Source organism: Anomalospiza imberbis, chromosome 1 (assembly GCF_031753505.1).
Source record: "Anomalospiza imberbis isolate Cuckoo-Finch-1a 21T00152 chromosome 1, ASM3175350v1, whole genome shotgun sequence".
Taxonomy (NCBI): domain Eukaryota; kingdom Metazoa; phylum Chordata; class Aves; order Passeriformes; family Viduidae; genus Anomalospiza; species Anomalospiza imberbis.
This window is the reverse complement of record NC_089681.1, coordinates 141,988,665-142,009,102: the sequence shown is the minus strand read 5'-3', so window position 1 is coordinate 142,009,102 and position 20,438 is coordinate 141,988,665. Positions and strand designations below refer to the sequence as shown.

The 20,438-nt window shown below is 39.3% G+C and overlaps 1 protein-coding gene across 7 annotated transcripts in view; it reads right to left on the bottom strand.

The window, feature by feature from the left end:
• DIP2C (disco interacting protein 2 homolog C) overlaps window positions 1-20,438 on the bottom strand; it is a 309,412-nt gene that overhangs the window by 240,416 nt on the left and 48,558 nt on the right. The window contains exon 1 of one of the 7 annotated variants that reach the window (XM_068174119.1): window positions 9,514-9,581. The exons of the other annotated variants lie outside the window; for them this stretch is intronic. The gene's annotated coding sequence lies outside the window, so the exon portion shown is untranslated. Of the gene's footprint in view, window positions 1-9,513; window positions 9,582-20,438 lie in introns of those variants that run through there. 7 annotated transcript variants of the gene reach the window in all.

Here is a 20,438-nt window from a genome sequence, read left to right as displayed (position 1 = left end):
AACCCCCTAAGCCACTCTGGTTTCAATAGTTTAGTTTGACTTATCTAGGGCAGATCTAGAGCAAATTTAGTGTAATTTGGAACTTAAAAGGCATTCTGAACCTAGCATTTCTATTAGTATTTCAACATCATGGTTGGGAAGTTCAAACATACAAGACAAGTACAAGCTGAAGTCCAAAAAATCTTCAGTGTGTACAACCACTGAAGATGGTTCAATGATCAAAGAGGTAAAAACCCTTTCTTTGTAGGGAATTACGTAACATCTCTTCATCCAAAGCATATTGTTCTACTCCTTTCCCACCTGACCATGCCCAGCCTGCTGCAGCAACAGAGTTTACACAAACCTCACAAATGCTCATAAAGTGCCAATTATAATCTCATGCTTTTTGATTTCCCCTGTTCCAGACCTTGCCATTTTTTAGGAGATGGGCCAGAAGCTCTTCAAAAGGATCTAGTTACTTTACAACAGTCCCGTTCAAGTCAGGAAGAGATACAGATGGCCTTCAGTGATTTCTTGTGTTCAAGGGATGCCAGCTCAGAGAAGAATTGTGAATGGTTGAAAGACTGACTTAAAAACATCTTGATAAACAAATACACCAATAACCCTTAAATGAAATTGTTTGCCAATAATTAAATGCATTTAGCTTCCCAAAGCTGAAATGCCAAGGATGCAAATGTTCATTAAAATCTAAATGCACTATAATCAATATAAGATGCAACACTAGTTAAATGAGCATAGTCTAGAGCTCAAAAGGACAAAAAGATCTACAAATCTGCATTTTTGTTTAAGTTGCATTGCATGTTAAATTCTGCTGCTTACAAGCCAAACACTGTGTGCTTCACTGATACTAAATTGTCCCAATGAAGCCAATAAAAATATTTCTGTAATGAAACAAAAATAATTCAGCTCTATGCTAACAGAAAACTTCATCCAGGGAAAAATGCTTCTTCCTAAATATCACATGAAAATGTAAATTAAGCAGTGGGCTGCAGTGGGTGCCTGTCGTGTAGTTTAAATGAAGACTACTAAGGCAGATTTAATTTTGAATGCCAGGAAACTAGGATGCCTTCTGCAGATTTGAGAAAATACGATACCTAAGTACCAGTATGACTTACCCAGTGAGCAACTGGTACTTCAAGATACTGCAAGCAGTGAAGATGCTTCAGCAGTATCAGGAACAACCTCACAGGCACCTATAGGGACACTTAACTCAGTGCCTAAAGTTTCATATATTTCTGGGCAATATGCAACACGTTTCCACCATATAAGCATGGAAATACCTGGTAAGAAACTTCTGTTCCTACAAGAAAATACAACCCTGCAAATTGAAAGGGCTGTGAAATGAACTTTAATTGCACTGAAGCCAACACTGCCCTCTTAAAATCAGTAACCAGCCACAGACCTTTGGGTGCAGACTGAAATGGAGATGAGAGGGCAGGCTCCCCAGATGTCCCTAATGATGTCCCTTGTCCATGGCACTTATGTTGTCAACCCCTGCAGGGAGGATCCAACGTGGCCCATGTGGAGTGGCGTCCCAGAGGGATGGGCCTTTCTAGGCATGTTGACCAGAACAGCTCCCAGCAATTTTGGAACAGGGAATGTGCTGGTTCATTCCATTTCTTTTCTAGACATGTTAGGAACCCAGGAATAGAAGAACATACCTGGAAATTATCTGAAATGCATTCCAGCCATGAATAAAGGCTCTGACTTTTCTTGTTGTCATTTCTACTAAGCAGATCTTGCAAGAGAATCAGCTCCCTGCATCACAGTGGTGTCTGGTGTCTGTGATGCATCTATCCACAGACTATCAGTCTGGAGTGGGATAGCTGTAAAATCTGTAAAGCAGCTTTTGGAACTGAAAGGCCCCTGAAGTCTGAAGTAAATGGACTTATTCTGATTATAACAAACAAATCTTATTCCAGCTGTAACAAAGGAATCCATTCTTTCTCGCATGAAAAGCCATGTATTTTTTTTTAATCCTTTTTTTTTCTACCTTGCTGGTTATATATACAGTACTTAAAATAACTTTAACTAAAATCCACTTATCAGGTTACTTGGATTTCTAGAATACATAGAAGCTTTAGTCAGGATTCCTGTCCCATTTTCCCATTGTTTGGCAGTAGAAAGAGTCACTGAATCAATTTGTCTGGGGCCTGATCAGAAACCTTGCAAATACCAATAGTGAGATTCTCTGGCTAGGATGTCTCAGTTTTGTCAAATGAATCCATCTCATTAATCTGGTTTCCACTCCTAGACAATGGTTAGAGACAGACACTCCTGGGCTGCAATTCACGTGACCCTCAGATGTCTAAAAAAGGATCAGGTGAATCGTGTCCAAAAAAAACCTGTTCTTTTCCTTTGATTACATAGGGACCTTATAATGATTTGATCAGAGGCAGACACCCAAACTGCTATCTATCCTTACACAAGATGATTCACAGCTTCAGCAGCTCTGACAAAGTCCACCCAAGACCTCTGTGCAGCCATTAGCCAAAATAAACCAATATTCTCCACTCGGTTGCCAGGACCCACAAGGGTCAGCATAAGAATTGAATGTACCCCTTCGGCTCTACTGCTACACAGGGCTGAGTTATCACAACCAGTTTTATGGGAAATCTCTTTTGTGTTCTATATTCACATTTCAAAAAATACACAGAAGAGAGATGACAAAACAAACATTTTGTTTCAATATCACTTTTTTTTTTTTAGAATTAAATTCTACATGCAATACAAGTTCTAATGTGCTGGACTGAAAATTTCTGTCCAAGCAGCAGGTATGCATGAAAATCCCAGCTCATGACAAACCACACTGTGGTGCCTTCATTCCTGTGTGATCTGGCTGATCCTATAGCAAGAAGCAGGTAACCTCCAAGGCTTGATACATTTGGTCTCACACAGACAGCTCCATACAATGGCCCCAGCTATCACCACTGCTTCTGGGTGTATCTATATGGAGAATATTCCCTCCACAAGCTTACACCATTATGCTTCTGCAAGGTTACAACAGCCAACAGGACAGTCAATATGCAGCATATTTACATGTATTTTCAAGAAACAGGTGAAAGGATACATACAGGTTAGATAAATTAAACAGTTCCACAAAAAACCACAGGTATTCTGCATCTCATTCTTTCTAAATTAATAATTCAAAGATACTGAGCACCTGCATTTCTTACCAACACCAGTGGAGCTGCTTCTTGAGTGCTTCTTCTGCACTCAAAAGACATTTATCACCAGTACAACAAGGAGGATATTATTTGAGTGATGACCTGGAGAGGCCTTATCCTGCAAGATGCCAAGTGCTTCCTGTGGTTTGAGAGTGACTCTTGTGTAGCCATGAGATCTGTCAACACTACAATACACACACCTTCCTTACCCTGCCTCCCCCCCGGCCGTCTCTGCTCACCAGGACTTCTTCTGACCCTGGAATGTAACATCTTTGGGGTAAAAATCACTTCTTTGTATACTTTTGTATAATAAACTGTAGTGACCAGGCCTGACACTGACTGTATAAAATATAAATAAAAATCAGCACTGCACATCTATATTGCTCTGTCAAAAGAGATTAATTAGAACCATTCTTATAATGACAGGGCTCCTTCTGTCTCACCTCAAATGTCACCAAGGCAACTCACACTAGATATATAATTTTATTTTTGACCCTACCTGTTCATAGCTGAAGGAGATAATAATGCATCTCATGTACCAGCTTTCATTTCTCCTGTCTATTTATATTGTAAACTCTTATGACTGCCCCTGCCTCTCACTTTCCACAACACTCAACAGCAGTGGTTTGAACCACACTCTACTGTAATTAAAGGATCTACACCATTTATTATCTTCAGACAGAAAAAAGCCCAAGTGGCTTAAGCAAGACTAGATCTCTTACACACCTATGGCATTACAGTCCTACCTAATAAACAGCCTAGGTAAAACCATAAAAGATGTACTAAGAAGACCAGGGGGAGGCAATGAAGAGGACAATGCAGTAGCCAGTAAACCTGAAAGTCCCTTGAAGGAAACCATTTACACTGGTGGCACCAAATACTACTCTGTTTCAAAGGTCCTGACAGACTTTTTTTTTTTTTTAATTTAAATTCCCAGGCTGCACATAAACCTTCAGGAAATGGGAAGATTTCTTCTGTTGAGTAGGAATGCATCCATCACCGTATACCAGGATTTGATAACATTAAAACAACAGATCTTGAACTGGCTTGAATACATTATAAAGTAACACTCCACTTAAATAATGAAGTGTTGCAATACCCCTGGCAAAACACTAATCTATGCAGTGAAAGCCAGGCAAGAAGAAAAATGTGTCTTACCACATAGTAAATAAATTTCAAGTGTTTAGCAAACCTTTATAAACACCAGGATTTGAATGCCATGACAAACGTAGAACTGAATCAGCCTGGAGGAAGGGCAGGTTGAGGAAGCACAACCCACCTTGGTGTAGAGGACACCCTCCCAAGACCAATGATTGGGATGCAAAAAGCACATGAAGAATCCAACCTCCTCTGCTCTAGCAGACCCTCAGCCTGATGCAAAGGGGAGTAGATGGAACTCAGACCATTTGCTCCTGCATGGCTATGAAATCCTGAAACCTCCTGCCATGGATAGGATCACTATTCTATCCATTATATCCATGGCAATGCAAGGCAGGCTTTTTGGGTGGTCCAAGGGAGGGGGAGAATAGTCTGCATCACTTGCATCAGGGCCTACTGCTCAGCCACCTTTATATTTAAATAAAAAATAACCAGAAAAAAGACATCATATTTCACTACATGAATGTAGTCAAACAAGCTTGCTAAAACACAAGGCCCCTTGTGACAATGGACATAACACAGATGTCAAAAATGGCACAGTTATCTGCAACTGTAAACTCAGGGATTTAATTGCCCCAGTGATCAAAGAGGTAAAAATTACTCTTTATAAAAAATGTTTCAGGTTCCACTGTGTGGATCCAGACAGCTCTTATCTGTGAAACTCTGTAACATCTCAATTACCAGTGCCACAGAGACCAGACCAGCTTCTCAGCTGTACAGTCTGGCCCAAGACCATAACCCTGTGCCAATATGCAAATCAACTGTCCCATTGTTAATGATTCAGAAATGCCAAATTTTTGGCAAATTAACAATAAAGAGAACTTGAACTAAGTACATTAATACACTAAGGCAATATTGCATTGCAACCCCCCAGGCACATCAGCAACTATATATATTAGGCTTTAGAGATACTTCTTTTTGCACAGTTGAAAGGTCTGAAAAAAAAATAAGACTAGGGCATAAGCTGTCATCTGTCTCACATGACAATGAGGTTATTTGGAGGTTAATAATTTTGAGGTTATTATTTTCAAATGCAGTTCTTATAAAAATAGGTTTTCATAAAAACATATACAATGACAATTCCTAGATATATTTAAATAAAATACATCTGTACACTGGGGATACTGTGAAGAGATTTTATCACTATTTATGGTATTAAATGTTTCTTCATCTCACAACTACAATATCCATGAGAAAGAGAAAGACATATCTAGGTCCTGCTACTAAAATTATCTGCCAGTATAAAGCAGCTCTGATCTCAGGGTATATTTTCTGACTTGCCTTTAGCTAAGACATTCTTTCTAAGAAAGGAAAGCTAAGAAAGCCCAGCCTAAAGCAACATGTGAAGCTGTGAGCCATGCTGCCTCATCTGCTCCCTTCAGGCATTATCCTGGAAAAGGAGCAGCCACCCAAGCCCAGTTCCCATCCCACTTGACTCAATTGCTGAATATAAACTTTCATGCCTCTGCTTGAGGAGCTCTGACCATTTTTAATTGCCAATTATTTTCCAGATCACTAATTACGTTTTGCTCAGTTCTTAGAAAAAACATTGCCAAGATCAATAACTTTTCAGATCTCCAGCATTTTTCACATTTGGACTTTACTCAACCAAGGTTTTCCAAGCTTTCTTTTGAAATCATTGTGTGAAATGTTATTCTTAAATTCTGAATTCTTCTAAAAATTTAACAAAATCCAATTAGCCAATTCACTTTCTTTAAATAGCGCAAAACTGAAGGAGGACAAGGTTACCTCCTGACATACACAGTCCAAAACATTTAATTTATGCCCAGCATAAAGTAAAAGACAAAAGATTAAGTGTCTACACTTCTGAATTAAATATATAAACTGAAATTTCATTAATATTTACAACAAAGGACTACAAATAATTATCAAATGTGCCATTCTAAAATGCAGCATTTAATCTGATGTGTCCAATGGTTATAGTTTGTGTCATAAATTCTTGCAATCAACCTAACTAAATACACAGTATTTCCTGAGTAATATGGCTATGTTCATTCTAAAATTAAATATACTGCAGCTGTTAGTGCTTTGGTTACATTTTTGAGATCATCACTACTTTTTCAGAATGAACAGCAAATGCAGAAGAGCATTTTCCACTTTCTTCCAGCTCTGGGAACACCAATGCCTACATTTACTTAAGCATGGGCAGTCTTGTTTCAGCCAGTGGGAATACTTACATGTTTAAATTTAAGCAGAATCATGGCTTAGCTGTTCATGTGTAAGAGTCAGAACATAAATCAAATCACACTAAAAAAAAAATCCTGTTAAAATTCTTATTTCTGCCAAAATTGGCCATCATTGCAGCCTGCTGGTCACAACCTTGAACTCAACCAACATGAGACACCATCACTTTTAGGCCCAAGACTTTTTGCTGATACATAAAATTATTCAATGAGTTGCACGGAAAAAAAGGCAATGTCTTCCTCTCAAATACTGTTATTTAAACTCTGTAGTGAACATATTCTTAATGCTTATTACATGGGGCCCACTCTGTTAAAAATTGCCATTACAGAATGAAAATAGAGGTCAGGAGCAACTGGCCAAGGAATTTAAGAAGTGTTTAAAACTGGCAAGGATGAAGCATAACAAACCACCCCAACTGGGAACACAATGACACTTGTGACTGAATTTATCACAGCTACCACAATATATATTAACAACAGATATGCAGCACATGGAAGGAAAGAGTTGCTCCAACCCTAATCCACTGCCACACAATATGCAAAACCTGACCCTTTAAGAAGCACCTAAAAGCTCCTATTCTGGAGAACATCCTGGCCTCAAGACATAAAAACTGCAACATTACCCAGAAAACACTGAGTGAGCAGTAGTCATAAATAGAAATAAAGCGAAAGTCATTCTTCATTCCATTCTGAACTGCCAGGGAAACGCCCCTGTGAACTCCACTGGGCATCCCATTCTCAAGGTAACTTATATGAAACAAAAAACACCAGATACATATGAATCAAATTAGTCTTTTACTTTCTTACCACAAAACATAATTTTCAAACAAAGTAACCCTTACTGTGCATAGTTACACAGTAATACTTGAAACCCAGTTAAAATTTTGAGTTGGAACATATTATCACTCAATAATAACTACACTAATCACTGTAATTAAGGCCCTATTTAAACAATTATTTTGGTATTAAAACTGTTTTCCACAGCCTTAGTTTTAATGCTATTAATCCACTGTGAAGTTCCTTTCATTAAGCAAGAACAAAACTTTTGTTGAGATACTTCTTAATCACAGAGTAAACCTGTTGGTTCTAATGCTGACTTTTCTGGTCTTAACAAGAAAATCTGTTTCATTTACTTTGGATAACAAGGAGACTTTTGACACTGTTACATCTCAGCGCACACAAGCATTTTGCTTTGCAAAAGACAGAGAATTCAATTCTCATCACAGCCACCTACACTTGAATAATCCCAAGTAAAAGTGTGGTCCTGCACAAATGGAACCACGGAAAGAATGGCCGCAGTTTTGCAAGACCGTTTCCCCATCAGAGCGCAGCAGCAAAACTGCACCTGAGGAGCAGTAGCAGGGTCGATCTAAAGTCATCACCATGGATCTCTCCTGGTTTTCATGTCATTGATCTGAGTTACAACACACGACGTCATTTCAAAATTCTAACAAAGACCGAAAAGGAGGCAGCAATCAGAAAGCATTTTGCTATCTGAGCTACTGACTCTAACTTTCCAACCCAGCCTCAGTCTTTCAACCTACAGTGAATTAAGAGTGTATTCCTTAAATACTGATCAGTTCTGTCTGTAGTTATGTTCTTATTACAAGATTACTGCAATAAACTTTTCCACATCGAATTTTACCTTCACGGAATGAAAATTAATTAAGCGCACACTAAACAGCATCCAAAATTCAGAGCTTATAGAAGTTGAAATGCTATATGTAGACCCTGTTGAAGTCTTTTGGTTAATTAACTCCTTTTCTCTTGCAGTGCATGCCACATGCTTTAGATAATTTTAGCCACAATGTCTTCAATATTTTTTTCCATTTCCAGTGTGTAAGAAGTAATATTCCAAGGACTAAACTTTTTATGCCTCCACAAGTTATGTCCTTAAAATAAAAGAACTACTTAGTTATATTACCTTTGGTTGCTGCTTCTGACTTCTGTCTCATGATTTCTATTACATGATCAAAAAGTAGAAGGCAGCAATATTTCTAATATAGCATATATACAAAATTATTTACATCCCCAAGCTATTGAAAATGTCTTTATTAAGTGTGAAATGCCTATGTTTTATTACAGCTGCCATTAATATTTGGGTGCAGTCACAACCTACTTTATTGTGTGTTGTGAGTAAACCAATCCCTGAGGGGTCCTGTTATGGTCAGGCTTACACAGGGCAAAGCAGAAGGCTCAAAGAATTTTAGACATTGAGCAAAAGTGAGCTTGACAGACACTCAGCATTTCAATAAAATGCAAGATGGAAAAACAAGAGACATTCCTCCTTCAGGAATCTTATACAGAATTGGCATGCATGTATGGGCTACATTCCTACCGATTTGGGGAAAATAAATTACAATTATAGCAACCCAGTGATAGTTGAAAATGTGGTTAGTTCAATGTAAAAACTAGTTTGCAGTATCTCTAGTTATAACTTCAAAAAAGGAGGGAAGGATAGGAAAGGAAAAGGAAAAGGAAAAGGAAAAGGAAAAGGAAAAGGAAAAGGAAAAGGAAAAGGAAAAGGAAAAGGAAAAGGAAAAGGAAAAGGAAAAGGAAAAGGAAAAGATGGATAGGATAGGATAGGATAGGATAGGATAGGATAGGATAGGATAGGATAGGATAGGATAGGATAGGATAGGATAGGATAGGATAGGATAGTTCACTGGGAAAAAACCTACAAGGATCATCTAGGCCAACTGCAATATGCCAGTTTTTCCAGCAGACCTAGAAACTGAAGGTTTTTCATAGCTGATGCATCAGTCATTAAACCTTGCACACCACAAAAGAAAAAGCACTGTTTTCCTTTAATAAAAATTCTTTTTCATCACGATGAGTAATTTTAGGCTTCAGTAACTTGCATTCTCACTTTCAACAGAGCTAGTAATACGTCCAATTTCACTTCCAAAAAGCAGCTCAGTATGACAAACCTCCACAGAAAAGGTATTTGAAAGAGAAACCTCCAGTTCTGTTGGGATCCTCACCATTTCAGTAAGGAAACGATCCTTGCAGGGAGAAACACTGCAGGGGTTGGAGCTCCAACACTACACAGGAGTCTCCAGAACAGCAGCTTCCAGGCTCTAGACTGCTCTGTTGTATTGACAGCTCTTAGCTGATAAAGCTTTATCACCACTAATGAAAAGTGTTAATGAGGAGTAGGCAGGGGAAGAGAAAAAACTTCAAGAAAATGTTATCATTCAGGTGTTACTGATGGGAAAGATATCACCTGTGGGACACATGAAGTCGTGGGGGTAACACAACAGTAAAACTGCTACTCCTGTATTCAGATGTATACAATGCTACCAAACCCCAAATCTGTAAATCCCAGAATAGAAAGTCACGGATCTGCCGAGTTTTGCTTTGCCAGCGTGGGGAATGACATCAGTGTGACTCACGGTGCACAAGCAGAAGAGGCACAAGAGAGCTCAGAAAGGGAGCCAGGAGGGAGGGAGAGCAGCCATTCAGTAACTCTCCTGCTCCGAACCGCAGCAGGCATTTACACATTTATGTTCCTGTGCCTTCATTTGCAAATGAAGAGGACATGCTAAATTTAACTCAAACCTTTTCTCATGACACATTTTAGAGTCTCAGTGGCAAGCTGTATGGAAAAGCAATGCAATTAGGAGTTAAAAATCTAATTGCAAAGGGCCTGAGAAAATATACAATCCTGAAATTGCATCTTATGGATAAAAACAATGGGTTTAGAAAACCCAGTTGGCTCATGTTAACCTTGAGAACTGATCCTATACGGAATTAATCTTGCTGCTTAATCCCATGCTTCAAAACAATCTTGAAAACATAACTTTACTTTTTAGATACCCATATTTCCATAGTATAGGCAAGCAGGAACCAAAGGTATCTCACAACTAGAGTTCTCCTGATTGGACATACACTGACATGATGCAACTTTTTTTATACTATTTTTACCCTAATAACAATAGTGTGATTCCACCTCTGGCAACCACCTTATGAAGCATGTTTTTCCTTTTAGTCTTCTGTTTTGCCATTTAGACTTCCTGGAGTCAATACAAAAACCCTACAATTAATTACACAGGAAGAAGTTGCAACATAAACACTGGTTATTCCTTAGGAGAAAGCAGCAGCAGTGTTAAATTAAAAAAAAAGATGATCCAGTGGGCACAGATAATGAACCTATTACAACATACACATCTCTAAAGCTGTGTACATTGCAGCAGAGCCAATGAAGTCCAGCACTGACTCAAATCAATGTAGGAGAATGTACCTTAAACATCCCCCTGCAGCACAGCTGTAAATAAGCTCACTTGAAGCCTTCATTAACAAACTGGCTGGCTGAAATAAATGACACAGTATAATCGAATTTGAAAAGACAACTGACACAGGTCAAACACTGTGTATTTCTTTTCCCCACTATTCTCCAGTAAGGTAAACACAAGTACTACACAGAACAATGGACTCCACTAGCCCCGACAAAATCACACGTGGGGGGCTGTGGGTGGGAGGATGATGAGAGGCTAGAAAAGAAGAGATATCTTTACTCTCACAGACTTTCATCAGTATTACCAACCTAAGTCAAAACCAAAAACTAGGACAGTTATATTTGCTTATGATCAGATAACCATAAACGAAGACACTTTTGGTATAACAGAGGTATTCCATCAAGTATGAGGTTTCTTTGTTTTGTCAAGATCATGAATCGAGTTCCAAGTTTTTCAAACCTCACCACCAAAATACCCTTCTCCATATAAGCCTGGATAGTTTTAATGATAAAAAAATCCTGGATATTATAATTAAAAAACCCATCTGCTTGAAAACTAGTTGCAGTAGGACCCAGATGAATTCCCTCCCTGCTGCCATTGCTGCTAAACTCCACCTGGTATCTGGCTATTAAAGCAGATTCTGAGTGTGACACTCTAAAAGATCTCATCAGTTTTCACACAGCAATTTTCTTCTTAGATTTAGAAGACCTCTGTAAAAAGTACAGTGATATAATACCTGTTAAAAGCATGGGGAACAGGAATGCATATTCTCTATTAAAACACATCCCAGAGAAAAGAAAGCAAACTGCAAAATTTTCAACTCCCTTTTTTGGATTAATCTGCTCTTAAATGCCATTTCCTAATCTCTTGTTCTCATTTTCCTCAGTCATTTTGGAGTCAGAACAGAAATAGCCATGAATACATGTTTCAATTTTTTAACCTTTGAGATATTTTGTAACTGCCTTAATTTCTCACTCCACCTCTTCACATCTCAAAGTCACTGTAGAAAGCTTAAGAAAGAAACAATACATAGAAAACTGGGAACATTTTAATTCCCTATTGTTCAAACAAAGCTTGAATCCTTCAGATATAGATATGCTGAGTTTCTCAAACTGTACAGCTCTTCTAGCTGTGTGCTGGTTTTTGGATGCTGTCACCTACTGAGATACTTCATTTAAATGCTGAAGAGTGGTTAAAAGGCAAAAACCAAAAAAATATTAATATACTCTCAGAGAGACAGGAAGTCAATGCAAAAACAGGAGCTGCCCAGTTGCCTGGAATATCACTTTCCTTAAGAACTACTCGCAGGACTTTACAGGAATTTCACCTCATTATTTGCAGGAATGAATGAATTGTTACACAGGATGAAGCCAAAGGTCCATCTTATTGAGGATATTTTCTCTAGCAGTTTCATATTTTATCTAACTTCTGGAATTATTATCCTCTCTCTTGTAAGCACAAAAAACTCATGGGGATTCACAGAAATTACTGTTCAGTGGGTTAAAAAAGAATCCGACTAAAACAAAAGGACCATTCCACACAAACAAAATCATTAAATTGTGAAACTCTATGCTGCAGAGGCCAAAAGTATAAATGGTTTTACGGAAAAAATTCAGGGGAAGTAAGTTAATTGCAGACTATTGACAAGATGACCAAGCTAACAGCTCGGAAAGCCTCCGGCTTGGCCAACTGCAGGAAGTTCAGGGGATTCACCAGGGAAGCACTGCCCTGTGCTTACCCCTTCCTAACACTATCTGTGCTGGCCAGGAACATGCTGGGCTTGTCAGATCCACTGCATCTCTTCCTGTGACTGAAAACAGCAACAAGGAGTCTGCAGCCCAAAGGACTGGAAACTTTCACTTTATTCAGTCCTGGTGCACGATTTTCCCCTTTAGCTAACATTATCCCGTGTGCTGATTGTGAGCAACCAAAGGGGTTAGAAAGGATATAGATTCAAGAATATTTCTATGGGTGGAGAGTCTTCCTAATTTTGGGCAGTGCAAGACGATTCACATCCTGAAACACAGGAAAGAATTTTCCCTACACCTACTTAAGATGAGTTTCTCAAACTAGTATGAACACCTCCCAGAGTAATAGACAGTAAGTAGAATAATTTAAGGGATGTCCATATAAATGGGCTGTACCAAGCTCTGCTGCCAACTGACTCACTAACATCCCTGCAATGTTTTGCTCAGAGAGCTAAGTGAATGCTGCTTTCACATGTGCCAGTGTCTGGTAGCCCCCACATCAGCTCTTTGTATCAATTCACTGAATCACAAAGGAATTGGGGTCAGCGGGGATTTTGGGAACCACCTAGTCCAGTCCTCTACCCAAAGCAGAACTGATCAGAGCAAATGGCACAGGACTAGGACTAGTTGGGTTTTGAATAGCCCTAAGGATGGAGATGTCTCCACTTTGTTTATTGTCCTTTAGCAGAATTTTCTGTATTTCAGTTTGTGCCCATTGCCTCTTGTCCTATCACTGGATACCATGATAAGGGCCTGGCTCCATCTTCTTTACTCCCTCCATCAGGTCAGCCCACCTTCCTCATGTCACAGACAGAAGTCAAAATTCAGAAAACCTAAAAGAAAGTAAAAATAAAGCTTCACTGCCTGATCCTGGACTAAAAATACAGTGGTCTTAGGTGCCTGTCTCAGCTGTCTGATCCCTGCAGTTTGTATGGCCATCTCATCCACCAGCAAGCACCACTGAGGCTGAGAAGCAGCAAAGCAGCATGGCTATAAGGGAAGAAGGGAGCAGCAAACTCTTGCTCAGGCAGAAAACTTACAGCAGTTTTCGTAAGATATTTAAAACTCCAGATGATCTATTAAAGTAAAATAATCAAATACCAGCAACAATTTCTAACATCCCCAAAAGACAGACTATTCAACCCAGAAAGATGAAAATAATGCTATATGGTATTTTATTCCTCCAATAAAATATTTATAATGCAGCCACACACAATATAAAAATACACTGCCCCTTTCAAAAAAGCAATTAAATAAATAAAATATAAACCAACTCAGTACCCTCCAGGCACTCAGACCAGCAGACCCAGATTCTCCATCATGGTCCTTTATCCAAGCACGCTCACACAGCCACAAGCACATCCCCTTCTCTTGTCTGTCTCTTCCATGGACACTTAAGTCCCATTTATGTCCTGGCACTTCTCTACACTGTTTTTTGCATAAATTTTAATGATTAACAGTAAGTGGTAGTGAAATATCAATGCTGTCAAATACATCTATTACTCTTTCTTGAAGCTGGACTGAGAAAGATGTTTTCCAGCTGTTTCAGTGCAGATAGTTTTTAAAACCACGTTCCCCTAACCAGCCAGCTCATCAGTCAAACACACCCATTCTGCACCAAAGAGCAGCTCAGAATCTCAGAGGTACAAAACGTGGCTGAAAGAAGGCAGGTGGTAAAAAAGGCTAATCCAATCCCTTAACTCCAACTCTGCTCTTCTCCAGCTTCAGCCAAGTATCTGCATTTTTCCAGTAGCATAAAAGCTCAAACTGTTTCACAGCTCAACACTGGCATTTTCCTAAGATTACTTAATGATACTTCTTCCTTTTAATTTGTGAGCAGAAACAGTTTAGCAATATAGTTGGAACGAACAAAAAATGTTAAGTTGGAAGAAAAAATGTAAGTTGCACTGAGGCACAAAATGCCCTGACAAAAAGATAAATACTTGATAAATAATTTCAATAATATAATTATTTTTAAAATGTCATGTACCTAACAGAAAGACCAATAAAATTATGATCCTCACGGAAGCAGCAAGTCGACTCTTCAGTTTTAACACACACAGAACTAAGGAGTTGGCCCAGAAACACAGAGCATAAACCAACATGGCAGAAAAACTCTAAAATCTAAATTTTTTAATTTGTGCTCCCTCTCCTGCTATAGTCCATAAAAACATGAGTTCATACTGAAAATAGAAAAATGAATACAGGAAAAGGATTGTGCAAAAGTTAAAGAGGAATATTCCATAAATTAGCACACTAACAAACCTGCGTAGATAAGATGAAGTAAAAGGACAACGTGGTGGAGTCTCCAGGGCATTAGACAGCTTCCAGTTAAAATTGCCATGTGGGATCAAAAATCATCATTGCTTCTGAGCAATGAGTTACAGCAGCATAAGCTTTTTTGTTCACAAATAATCTTCCACTGGGAAACTCCCAATCTATACAATTCTTTTTCTTTTTTTGTTAGTAGGATATTGACCTACAAATTGAACAAACTAAATTAGAAAGGTATTTTTTGCTACAAACCCACATTTCTGGATCCCATTCAAGGCAGCTCTCCAGGGCATTCCCAGTTCTCTGTCCTTCCCAGAAGGCAGGACAAGCTCCAGCCTGTGTGGGAAGCAGAGGGTGCTTGGTTTTGCTGCTCCCCTGCTGTCAGAATAGCTCCCCCATGCAAAGAGCTTGTCAATCAGTGACAGATTATAAAAAGGAAACGAAATGTCACATTCCTGCAAGAACCTGGGGACAAGTGAGCTTACCTAGAAAAGTGGGATAAGCACAGCTACTGACCTGTTAAGTCAACAAGGTCAGAAAAAGCACAAACCTCTGTGCCTACAAGCAGGCTTTCATCAGTCTCATGCTTCCCCTTGGCATTTCCAGCCATGACCCCATGGGTAATGCTGAGGGGAGAGGGATAAGGAAGAGGGTGATTTATTCTCAGATAACCTTGACCCTCTCCTTCAGAGTAAATGAAGACTCTCTACCATGCAATGCAGTGCCAGATGTGAACAGGACAGGGAGGATGCTACCCAAATACCTTCATTCCTTTATAAAAGAATTTTAAGGCATTAGTTTTAATAAACACAAGTTTTTTTCAAATAGTGCTCCTCAGCACCTGGAATGTGAATGGAAGGTATGGAAGCAGCTGAGGTAACACGAGTTGCCAAGTAATCTGACTTGGACAAGATTCAAAGCACCTAAAATTGGTCTGATTTCACAATCTTGGCAGGAGAAACTTGATTAAGAAAACCATTTTTCACTAGTTACTGCTTTTAATAAATAGCCTACTACTTGTAGCCTACAGAAACTGGTATAGTGACTAAGAGTGGGTGAAGCAGAAGAGAGGACGACTTGCCAGGCAGTTATTATTAGACACCTGATGTCAGAGCAATGATGGTTACCTCTGTGAAAACACTGCTCCTGAGCACGACATGGTTCATCTCTCAGGGAGGGACACGAGCAGATGGAGACATCAGCAGACCCCCCTGCTGTTCCCTGGGGAATATTAATCCACTCTTCCCATTTGAAAACAATATTCAAATAATACATGACATACCGCCCCACTGTAGCACCTACAAAAGCAAGAAGGTGGGATGGTTTGCCCACAACATTGTGACCATCCCCTCTGACAAGGCCAGAGGTGACACCAACCACTGTAGCAGCACAGCCTGGATATGTCCTACTGTTTGCAAAAACCCTGCATCTTTGGCAAGGTAGTGAATGGATCTCCTCACATCTGATATCATCTGCTAGCACTTGCCAAATCAGGAAAGAAAAAAAGGCACCCGACTAGAGTGAGGAAGATAATTTCTGTTCTAAGGAAAGCTTTATCTTCTCAGACATTTGAAAAGCTTACTGAAAATCCAAGAGCAGCAGGATGGATAGCTTGTTAGACAGCCATTATGTTGATAGAGAACATCTGAATTTTGAGAACAGCACATAAAGCCTAAACTCAAGTAGTCCTCTAGAAACGAGAAACCTTCTGTAAATGGAATCCAGACAGACACAGAGCATGGATAAAATAAATCTTGGCAATCACTACCTTTGTACTGAATCTTCACTTTTCAAGGGTTAAAACATGAAACACTCCCAGAACTGAAGGAAAACACCCCAGTTTTAGTCAGGTAGCTGGCTGCCCCCTGAGCACTGCTCTGTGCACTCAGGCACAGCCTGCAGAGCCCCCAGAGCTGCACAACTGCCAACTCTCTTCCCACTGCTTCTCCAGCTTCCCCCACTCCCCTCCTCCCCAAATCAGGAACAGGGTCCGTCTGTCAGCACATCCTCAATTAAGCAGTCAGTTTGGTTTCTCATCTTCCACACACAATCACGCATTTGTCCTCAGCTGGAGACATGGGGTGAAGTCAAAGTCAGGAGACCAATCTCTACGGTCAAGTAATCAGGATAATTTTAGCTCATAAACCCATGTTCAGCTCTGCTCCAGCGACTTAAGAAAATTTTTAAGCTTTTCCATTAGAGGGAAGGCTGGGGAATGACAGTGTCCTCATGTCTGCACTGGAAAGTCACTCCCACCCAAGTAGCTTGGGCTGGCTGTGGAAACACAGGGATGTCAGCAGCCAACCAGCACAGCCTGCCACCAGCAAGTTGTCTCCTTCAGGTAGATTTTTAACTGTCCTTCAGCACTTTCAGCTGAATTAGGTCCCTGGCTTACTTTAACAAGTTATCCAGTACTTACAGTAGCTTAAATTCTCCTAATCTGCTGGAGTCATTTTTGGCAAGCAGCAAAAACAGTGAATCATCCCACATTATCCCAGAGAGACTTCATAAATAAATCCTCCTATCTGAGGAGAACTTGCTGAAGGCTTTTTTATGTGAAGGAAACTATTTTGGTCCTGTAAATAAGTAACAATGATTCAGTCCAATAAATGTGCCATTTGCTTTTTCAAGCTGATCTTTACTAGAGAATGATAGGGCTGGTATACCACTGTACACCTCCAGATTTCATTCATTCTCCTCCAGCAACCTACCAAAAGAGAGAGAAAAAACGGATAAAAACTCTCTTTTTTTACATGTTTTCAACTCAGTCCTGTGTAAGCTCATTTTTATTATAAAAGCCTCCCAAAGCAGAGGTGACTCAGCAGTCATTACCTCAGACATCAACATAAAATTAGAGATGTTATAACAATTATGTCAATTAAATTAGCGAGACATCTTTAGCAATTCTGATTATAACCAGATATTAAATTTCAGACTAATGTGAATTGCAATCAAAGCCCATATTTACATCTCAGACGAATGCCAGATAGAAATGTCAATTAATTTGTATATATTGTTTGAAAGACCAATTATGATCATCAGGCACAGTGTTAGACAGTAGCTGTAAAACTCACAAACAACCTGATTTCTTTTCAAAGAATGAGTTTGCCAATTTCCCTCTTTCTGCATTTTCATATTGTTTGCTTATTATTTTATAGGTGGAAAAAAGGGAAATACACCATTTCAATAAAAGGTTTAGGTTTTCTTAAAAATGTTAAATAAGCTCTCAAATCCAGTAAGCCTATAATGTGCATTGCTGATGGCATGTTAACTCTAATAATTATTCTTTGTTAGCAAAGTAAGCTGTGCAAATTTAGCTGAAGTATAAAAGTCACTAAACAATGAGCATCTGTCATAAAATGGTGCAATACATCATGCACAAAATCTCCAGTCCCTTCAGCCAACGGTAAAGATCCTCTCCCACTGTCTATGATAGGATTTCTGAGCAATGAATGGGGCTTTCTCTTCAGCATAATCCTTTCCTAATTTAGTGTCAGGATTTTGCGATGCAATTCTTCTGTTCTGAAGCTGAAACAATCTCAAGTCTCTCTTCACAAAAATAAAACATTAATAACTCTGTCTTATTGACATGCGAGTTTTGTAAACATTGAATTGCCTTTCTTTCCAGAAGACAATACCAACAAACACTTTCTCTTTGCCATCTAATGTCTTTATATACTTACAGGGGCAAAGAGTATCTATAAAATTGCAGCTGACATACGAATACAACGTTGGAAGGTCTGACACTCACTTGGAGCACCTGGAGAACTAAACAGTCTGTCAAGCCATTTAGCAGCAAATTGGATATCTTATTGTTCTAAATAGGATTGAAACAGGACCTGCATTGTTGTACAGAATTAGGAGTGACAATGCAGATTACTCAATTTTAGAAGGAAGAGAAAGAAGTAACTGGACCTGAAACATAAAAAGGGGGCTACAGTTTCTCATCAAAAACCTTTCATAAGCAGGAAGGGATGTTTTTCTTATAAATACATTTTTTAATATAGACAGGTAGATTTTATTTACACACAGGTAAAGAAAAAATTACCTCAGCAATATTTTTATAGGAAATTCACTGCTGGAGAATAATTGGGTGAAATATTCACTCTCTGGTCATAATTTGCTGTCACAAAGCTCACTCCTACAAACCCAGAACACAGCACTGACCCCTCCAGTGTGTACAAGGCCTCAGTCTGGGAAAACCAAAGACTTAAACACAGGGCCACAGTTCTGCATCAAATAGGAGGATGTGGGACGACCAGCCTTCCACAAACACACCCCAAAACACCACCATCAACAACACCACCAAGTTTCCACACATGAAATGATTGTAAGTAAAACAAAAAAAGACCTCACCTTAAAATATCTCTAGTTCTAAATTTGCCAACTTCAGTCCTATTTCTGTCCCTAACACTACACAGAGAGCCTCTACTCAAAGCGAAACATCATCACATGGGGAGCAGCCTCTATTAACTGGCAAAGCAGGTGAGCAGGGCCAAGCAGAGCCCTGCAGACAGACTGACTGCACTGTGCAAACCTACCTTTCCTGGTTCTTAACATAAGTTAAGACTGCACAGTTAAAATACATAATTACACACAAACACAGTTTTGGATAGTGAAAACGCCAGTTTGTTATGTGCTGTTTTAAAGAAAAAGAAAACTATTTTGACAACAGGGCTTGAGAGTGGTATTTTTAGGATTCACATACGGCACAGCATTTCAGCCAAAGAAAGAAAGCAGCAAAATATTTCTAAACTGAAATATCAGTGTATTTGTGCTCCATATTCCTGACTCATTAAAATCTCAAATGTTTAACTTCAATCTTCCACACAGTTAAACAATGTTTTTTTTTGCTTTATGCATTTTCTTATCTGCAATAAAAATGCTTAATTCCATGTCCTTCCTATATGAACCCTAAATAACTTTTTCATTTAACACAATTTTCTGCTATCACGATTTACACTGCAGTATCCTTCTGCTCAGCCTTTTTTTTTTTTTTCAAAAGATCTGGAATATCAGATTGGACAAGTCAGCTATTTGGTTCAACATCCTACCCCTGAAAACAGAGACTTATAAAGCTGTACTGAAGCTTCAGGAAACCACCACACAACAATTTGCTCTTGGAAAAATGTCTTCAAAAAACTCCTCTATTTTCAGCTAGTCTCAGCTCCCAGGCAAGAGAGTATGTATCCGTAACTTCCACCACTCTACTTTACTTGCTATAATTGAGGCCTGTTCTTGCCTACTTCACCTGAGTGCTACTATGTTGTACATATGTTTTCTCGGAATAGCTTCACAGAACTCACAGATTAATTTTACATTATGTGTGGGTTTTGCTTCCTTTTTTGTTGAGTTTATTCACACCTCGGTGATCCCGGTGTGATGCTCCCTGTGATCACAGCTGTCACCTCCGTGAGCGCGTTCTCGGGACTCGGATGCTCGGACAGATCTAAGGGATGCCTTTGAACACAGGTCTGGCAGGATCCAAGACTGTTTGCAAGCAGATGGCACATTTGCCAGCAGGCTTAACCAAGGCTGAACTGAGTATTGCTAACGAGGTCTTGTCACAGAGGAACTGCAAAACCACCCCTCCGCCCTTGGCTGGATTATCTGACCTACCCACATTGCTCAGATGCACAGGACACAACT